This window comes from Theobroma umbraticum, unplaced genomic scaffold, assembly GCF_002168275.2.
Source record: "Theobroma umbraticum cultivar Fairchild unplaced genomic scaffold, ASM216827v3 scaffold_20.0, whole genome shotgun sequence".
NCBI lineage: Eukaryota > Viridiplantae > Streptophyta > Magnoliopsida > Malvales > Malvaceae > Theobroma > Theobroma umbraticum.
The window spans coordinates 3,737,792-3,746,688 of NW_018397266.1; the positions used below are offsets into that span (position 1 = coordinate 3,737,792).

The following is an 8,897-nucleotide window of genomic DNA, read 5'->3' on the forward strand; positions in this document are numbered from 1 at the left end:
TCATTTTCATTCTTAATTTTGATACTAAATTAGTTAAAATCAAATATTAATATTGTTTTGTACTCAACTTCTATTTGTTATTTTAATACCTAAATAACTTCACCATGGTAAAAAATATTTTTCATAAAATATCCAAACAACAGAAAATGTTTTTGACAGTTTATTCAAATAACAAAAAATATTAAATTTTCTTGTAATTTACATAGAAAAAAATTTTCTTCTGCCAAGTCATTTTTTGATTACCAAACAAGCCCTGACAAGCAGACATTAATTGAAACTACAGGAACTGATCAACTTCAGTAGTTTTTTGGGGTAATGTATCCAAGCAATTCGTCGTCACAATAAAATTTTCCGTGTCTTCCTCCTTTAGGTTAATCTACGCCTCTATTCCATCACCAGAAACGATGTCCCAAAAAATAACTCCATGTGCAGAACCTACCCAAATGGGTTTCCCCCAACCAAAATCAACTTCATATGGGGGAAACCTGCATAAACTACTGAAACTAAAGTAAATTGTCTCCCTTCTGGTGGGGTTTCCAGTTATCTATTTGATGCAGTCCAAGTGATCTTGTCCATCTTGGACCTTCTTCATGTACTCTTTGTCGATTTTTCTTATGGAGTCTCTTATTTGACTAAGGAGATTATGACAATTTTCTCCACCGTCCATGGATGGAACTGTCATTGCAAAGCTATAAAGATTCCGAAAAGAATAGTCTGGCAGAGGCAGATCCATTCTTGTACGTAAGTTTACCAAGCGAAAAATTACACAAAACGTAACAGGTCTTGATCTTACCTTAGTGGCAGCTACAAACTGGCTCCATATGAAAGCTGATAAGGCCTCAATGCGAGTTGGGCGTTTTGGGTTTTCTGAGCTAGAATTATTGACGTATTTTCCTTTGATTTTCTCTATTTTAGAGGCTGTAAACACAAACCTCTTTGTTATAATTTTTACTTTGGTTTGGCGAATGTTTGGGTTATACCCTGATAAATGTTGGTGGAGTGATTTTGAGAACTAATGGCTACTGTAAATAACTCTTTTATGCAACAATAAAACAGAGGTGAACAGATGGTATAAAGCTCACACATTTCATTCATTAAAGAAAGCTAATATATATTACATGCAGTTAAAAACCAAAGACAAAAGAACATAACCATCTGTTGAAATGTGATTTACAAATATTAGTTAACAAACGAAACATAAAACATCCATGATCCCATGAATTAGTTACGGATTTGAAAACCACCGGACACACTAAGGACTACACATAGATCCAAACTGACAAAAAAAAAAAAAACACGTCAATTGGTCAAGCATTATCTTGAACACCCTTCCTTAAGCATCAGCATTCCTCAGTTGAGTTCGAATTTTGCTTTGTGAAGTGCCTTGGTCAAGATATCTACTACTTGATCACTTGAGCAGCAATATTGAACTAGGATTTCACCTTTTTTCTGTGCATCTCTCTAGGCATGATATTTCACGTGAATGTGTTTAGTTCTTCTGTGAAAAATAGGATTTTGAGAAATGGATATAGATAAATTATTATCCACGAATAGCTTGGTTGGTTTAGTCTAAGGTATACCAAGATCAATCAGCACCTTTCTTAACCAAAGAACTAGATTTGCTGCAGCAGTAGCTGCCATATACTCAGCTTCAGCTGAGGATTGGGCTACAGATTCTTGCTTGTGTGAATTCCATGAGAAAACACCATTACCAAGAGTGAATATATACCCAGGACCCTTGGCATCATTAATACAACCTCCCCAATCACTATATGAGATGCTACAAGATCAACATCGGATCGTGTAAACTTGACACCATAGCTTGAAGTGCCCTTTAGATACCTTAGTAATCTTTTTGTAGCAGTGAAGTGTGACTTGCATGGCTGCTGCATAAACCTTGACAAATAACTAACCGAGAACATGATCTTAGGTCTAGTTGAACAAATATACAAAAGGCAGACAATAAGGCTTCTATATTCACTAGGATTACTAAGTTTATCACCTGTATCAGTAGGTAATTTTTCATTGGCGACAAGAGGAGTAGCTATTGCCTTGCGGTTGTTCATTTTAAATCTTTTCAAGACATCAAGAATATATTTTTGTTGTGTTAAATGAATACCATTGTTGGCTTGTGATACTTGAAGTCCTAAAAAATACCTCATCAACCTCAAATCAGACATGTCAAACTCCTGCAAATTTGCTTTGAACTTTTCAATTTCTTGACAATAGCACCAGTTATCAGAATATCATCTACATATAATGATACAATTAAAGAGACACCATTACCTCCTTTTAAGACATACAAAGTGTATAGGTTTTATGAAGCCTATACACTTTGTTTTCACTAGCTTCAACTTCAAACCCCATAGGTTATTCAACATAAATCTTCTCAGTTAGTCTACCATTTAACAAGCTAGACTTAATATCAAGATGGAATACTTTCCAACCAAATGCTGCCGAAAGTGTTATGAGTAGCTTGATTATGTCAAGCCTTACCACGGGAGCAAAGGTATCAAAATAAGCCACCCTTGGCAATTAAGAAAACCCCTCAGCAATAAGCCTTGCTTTATACTTATTCAAAAATCCATCAAATTTAATTTTTTTCTTAAAGAATCATTTGACTCCTATCACTTGCTTGTGTTTCAATCAGTTTACAAGTGTCCACATCTTGTTCTTCTTGATCATAGTAATCTTTTCATTCATAGCAGCTTTGCATTCATCATTAAGTACAACTTCATCAAAAGAGTCAAGTTCGACAATAGCAATTTGACACCTATCATAAATATCTTGAATAGGATGTGTACCTCTCAATGGTGCTTCATCAATAATCTGGTCAAGATCAAGTTCACTTGGGACAGCATTTTGGTTATTAGATTGTTCACTTAGGATAGCATTTTGGTCATCACATTTTTTTTTTGTTATGGTTCTTCCCAATCCCATTTGTGATCTTCATCCCAAATAACTTCTCTGCTTATGGAAATCTTACCAGAATCGATCAGATAAACTTGTAGGCTTTTGACTCCAAGCTGTAGCCCACAAATATTCCTTTTGGTGCTTTAAGTTGTAATTTATTTCTCGGTTCCCCAAGAACATGCACATAACACAAACATCCAAAAATAGGCAAATGACTTACTGATGGCCTATTCATGTGGAGCCACATCTTTTAAGGCTTTTGTAGGAAAAAGATTTAGTAGGTACACAGTAGTTTTGGCTGCTTCTGCCTAAAAGTTCTTGGGTAGTCCCTTCTCCATCAACAAGCACCTGGTCATCTCCATTATGGTTGGATTTTTCTTTTCACTAACTCTATTTGTTGAGGGGAGTATGAGGCAATGAGTTGTTCTTGAATGCCTTTCTTTTCAAGATATTTAGAAAACGCCAAAGACTTGTATTCTCCACCATTGTCTAATATGAGAATTTTAATTCTTCTTCTTGATTCTTTTTCAACTCTAGCCTTATATATTAGAAAACAGTTGAACACTTCGGATTTATTCTTGAGAAAGAAAATCCAACACATTTTGGTGACATCATCAGTAAATATCAAGAAGAATTTACTTCTATTAAGTGATAATTTACTCATAAGTCTTGCAATGTCAATATGAACCATACTTAGCTTCTCAGTGGATCTACTTGAACTAGTTGTATAAAATATTTTTTAGTTGACTTCCCAAATTGAGAGATGCCACGCAATTTATTTGATTCAGTCAAAGATGGTAGATTTTCCATTAAACTCAACTTGCTGGCATGAATCAATGAAGAGAAATTACAGTGTCCTAAACGTTTATGCCACAGAGGGTAGAGTTCAAACCAATCTCAGATGCTTGACAGCATACATCATTCCAATTCAAAGGAAAACACTTTCTTTTCATAAGGACAGTCATAACAAACTCTCTTGTGGGATCAAATATAGTGTAGGATTTGTCTTTAAATAATAAGACATAACCATCATCAACAATTCACCTGACAATCTCAATTGATTAACCACCTTCATTACCCTATAAAAATAGTCTTTGACAGAGTCAGCATCTTTCATCCTTAAAACCTTAAATTCTCTTAGTATATTGAGAACTTGCATTTGTTTGGTACGGTCAAACCTTTGAAACTTTTCCTTCAACTTGTTCCATGTTTCTTTTGCCATGTCACAGGCCATGATCTTGGTGAACACTACCCTTGTTATAGCAGAATGCAAATATGTCAAAGCTCTATAGTGTTTTGCCACCTCTTTATCATGTTGTTTGATTTGAGCCAGTGTAGTATTTTCTCTTAATTGTGGAGGTAAAGTACTATTTTAAACAACATCTCACAAATTATTAGCCCTCAAATAGGCTTTCATTTTGATGGCCCAAATGGGACCTATCAAATATAAGAGGTGTTTGGTGGGAGAAAGAAGAACTTGTAGCCATCTCATTGGTGTTAGGCAACAAGAAGAAAACTTATTAGTTTACAAGATGATGAAGCCTTATCGTGATCCCTTAAGATGTTAATAAAATTTTGATACCATGTTAGTGGAGTGATTTTAAGAACTAATGGCTACTATAAATAACTTTGTTATGCAACAATAAAGCAGAGGGTATAAAGCTCACACACTTCATTCATTCAAGAAAGCTAATATATATTACATATAGCTAAGAACCAAAAATAAAAGAACATAACCACCTGCTGAAATGTGAGTTTACAAATATTAGTTAACAAACTAAACATAAATCATCCACAATCCCATGACTTAGGGTTTTGAAAACCATCAGACACACACTAAACGCTACATATAAGCTAATAAAAAAAAAACGTCACTTACTAAGTATTATCTTCAACAATAATGATATGCTCCATGGTGGGAAAAGCGGGGCTGACGCAAATTCTAGGGCCACTATTTTCATTTCCCCACGAGCAATGGCTGCCCGCATGTTCACAAACGCGAAAAACGAAAGGGCATCTCCGACTTTGTGAGAAATGCACGCGCCAACACCTATTCCTTCACAATCAAAAATATTGAATTGGATTCCTAGGGGCAATTCTTCTGCATCATATACTTTAAATGGAAGTAATATGTTAAGTTCACCAGGGACAGGGTTTTGTATGACATTTGAAAGTTGGCACTTCACTTGGGTTTCCAGAAAGGAATGCCCTCATCATTGCAGTCTACAAACAGGTTGTCTTTAATGCATTCGGCTACCGGGTAGAAATAGGTAAGGGCATTGGAAATGTACTGCTTAAGCTGGTCGGAAGTCTCGATTTTTCTAGTTTGGTTGTCACATATTTCCGGGTAGAACAAGACCAAAGGGTTATAAACTGGGGAAGTTATTTGATCAAGGAAAGAGACTTGGTAGTGACGAAGCCCACCGGGAGATGGAGAGGATGGCTGGATAATCCATTTACATATCACTTCAACCTCAAGCTTCATGTTGTACGTAAAGCTTGACTGTAAATGGCTAATTACTCAATGTCAATGATGTTAGATTTTGCCCATAACAATTTAACTTTTATGGAGCTGCTAGTGGCGGGCAAGGATTAGAAGGACCAGACCTCAAACGTCTGAAGTTTTACAATTTATCATAGTCATCTAGTAGAAAAACAATTTCTGTGACTTTTGAAGAGCTTTTACAAGCCAGGTGGATACAGGATATTTAGCAGAGATTAAAAGGGGTTATATATTATATACAACCCTACGTGGAATTGAATGGATTTTGTTCAACCGGCAGGGGATTGAAAGAGAACAGAGAAAAATTCAGAATGAGCAATTGATTTTATGTCTTTTTCTTCTTGTTTCTTGTACACATCTAATGATGTTATGTTCTCTTTTTCTTTTAGAATTTCAGAATGTTGAAAGATTCAAGCTCGTCCATTCCGTTTCATGAAAAAGTTCATACCAAATACCATATACACTAAGAAGGTTAAAGATAATTAAATTCAAGATATACTCAAAACGTAGCTTTACAAATTACATCCCTAAAATGTAGAAGAATAACAGGTCAAAGAAACCTAGTAAAGCTTCAGGCATATTCAAAATGACTAAAAATTACGTAGTGATCACTAATCAATTAAGTATGCGAGAGCCGAAAGCCCTGCTGCTCATGCCGACAGGCGGTAAATAATTAAAAAAAAAAGAAGAAGGAAAAAACAAAGGCATCAAAACTTTTCAATTAAGAGTCCGGCTAAACAATTTTAATATTAGTTAAATTGTTATTTTAGGAAATAATTTTTTAATACATTTTCTCATCAAGTTTGAAATTATATAATATATTAATTACAAAATTATTTTCATAAATATCACTCAAATTAACCAATATCTATGAACCTCCATTAACGTTTTCCTTTCAATTAAAGCTACTCATGAATTGGGCCTAATCTTTTGAGTTTTTAGAACTAAGCTCAATTTGGCCAGGAATTTTGATGTTAATTATTGAAGTAATAAAAAAATTTATCTAAAAGTATTTTAAAATAAGATTTCATTAACTGTTAATTAAAATTTTTTTGGAAATTTTTTTTTCATTTAATGCATTATTTATTGTCAAATTCAAGAAGAGATAATAGATTAAATAGATTTTTTATTGTAAATATCATTTTAACAAGTATTTATAAACTATTTAACATTATTAGAAATGTTAGCTAAATAATAATGTGGAAATACCCAAGAACGAGATGAATTAGATTTCTAAAAATTCTATTTCTTTAAATTAAACATTCAATGAAGGCAATCTAAAAGCTTTTTCAATGAAGACAAATTAAAATCAATTTTATCAATTTATGTTTTTCAATCAACTTGTGTCAAGAATGCGTAAATAATATGAAAACTAATTTTGCAAACTCTTTAAAGTAAAGTAGATGTCAAATGTACGTGAAGAGTGAGGAGTAAGAGAGGAATAAACAAGTTGTAAGCAAATCAAGTTGCCACAAATTCAACTTTTCATGAAGCCAAGTTTGAATACAAGTTTTTCAAATTTGTTTTCACTTTAAAACATGTCAAAAGTAATTTGATAAACAAAATAATGAATAAGGAAGTTGTAAACAAATTTTCAAAACTTTCAAAGTAAAATGCACAAGTTCAACAAGTAAAAAGTGAAGAGGAAAGACATAAAGAATTTATAAAGGTTCGGCTCACTTCATATATGCCATGGCTTGCTACACACCAAGATTACAGAGGTTATATATGTTAGAGAAAATTACAAAACACAAGACATGGCTTGCTACACACCATTTAGTGATAAAGTGCTTAAGCATCTTGTTAATGGTGAGGCTTGGTAACATTTTAATCACACCCACCAATTTTTTGCCTTTGAGCCTCATAGCGTCAGACTCGATTTATGTTCAAATGGTTTCAATCTATTCGAGCTGACAACGAAATCAAATTCTGTTTGGCTGGTAATGCTCACTATATATAACTTACGTCCATAGATGTACATGAAGTAACCATACATTTTTCTTAGTATAGTCATCCCGAGGAAGACAACTCAAGGAAAAAACATTGATGTGTTCCTCTGACCTCAGATTGATGAGTTAAAAGTTTTGTAGGACGAAAGGGTGGTCACGTATGATGCCTTTACTCAATAAAATTTTATTTTGTCAGTAACACTCCTATGGACCATTAATGACTTTCCTACAAATGGTATGTTGTTCGGATGGAGTAGTCATGGACATTTATCATGTCCATATTAAATGGAACATGGAAAGAGCTTCATCTTGAAGTATGGGAGGAAGCCTTGGTTTTCGGATTATCATCGACCATTCTTGTCGATGGATCATCCTTTTTGTTGCTAAAGAGATAAATTTAAGAAAAGAGTTGAACGAGACCCTCCAATTCCTTAGTTATCCAATGTCGAGATCTTGGAACGATTGGAGTCAATTTCAAATATCATATGCGGGACAAAGGTGGGCAGCTAAACACTACCAAGTTTTGGTCAAACCCAAAATTGGGTTAAGAAAAACATATTTTAGGATTTACTGTATTGGTAGACGAATCTCATTCGTCACAACTTGAATGTGATATATATTGAGTGTAATGTATTTGACAATATATTCAACACGATGACAGATGTTTTAGGAAAGACAAAAGACAATATCAAGGCTCGTAGTGATTTAGAGGTGTGTTACAAGCGGTTGGAATTGCACTTAATTGCAAATAATGGTAAACGTTTTAAATTGAAGCCTCATACACTTTGACTAAGGAGCCCTATGCACTTAATTGCACTTTGAGAATCTTAACATGATGAATAATGATGTTTGCATCAAGGGAAGTTGTTATAATGATTATGATTGTGACTTTTAGGGATTGTTGGTTGATGTCTTTTAAGTTAGAATACTTTGGTGTCAATAACCAAGTCGTGTTGTTCAAATGCCATTGGTTTGATATTGACAAAGGTCTTTGAGTAAATCCTATACATGAGTTAGTTAAAATTAGACATAATATGATTCTTACTAGTAATGAGCCTTTTGTTTTACCTGACTAAACAACTCAATTGTACTACACTCCATATCTATCGAACAAAAAAGATTGATATGATTGGTGGATAGTGTTCAAAACGAAGGCTCGAAGTCGATTTCCCATTATAAATAATGAGCAAAGTGATAGGAAAATGATCGACCTTAATGAAAGGGTGTATCAAGAAGATGAAATTTTCTTCAATTCACGATTTGATCATACTACGATTGACTTTGACAATAATACAATTCTTGCTAGTGGTGAATATGAAGAGGATAATATGTTTGTAAATGTTGAACATAATAAAGAAGATGATAAACCTGAAGGAGAATACGACGAGATAGAGGAAGAATCAAATGAAGAAGATGAAAATGATGTCGATGATGTTAAAGATGATAATGAAGAAAATGACTTTGCTTTTTCGAATGATGATTGATAGATTTTTTTTTTGTAAAAAAATGTACGAATGTATTTTTTGCACTTT

General features: G+C 33.8%; 1 pseudogene; it reads right to left on the reverse strand.

The window, feature by feature from the left end:
* Positions 1 to 296: 296 nt before the first annotated feature.
* LOC110423487 (stemmadenine O-acetyltransferase-like) lies at positions 297 to 5,398 on the reverse strand (annotated as a pseudogene).
* Between the last annotated feature and the right edge of the window lie 3,499 nt (positions 5,399 to 8,897).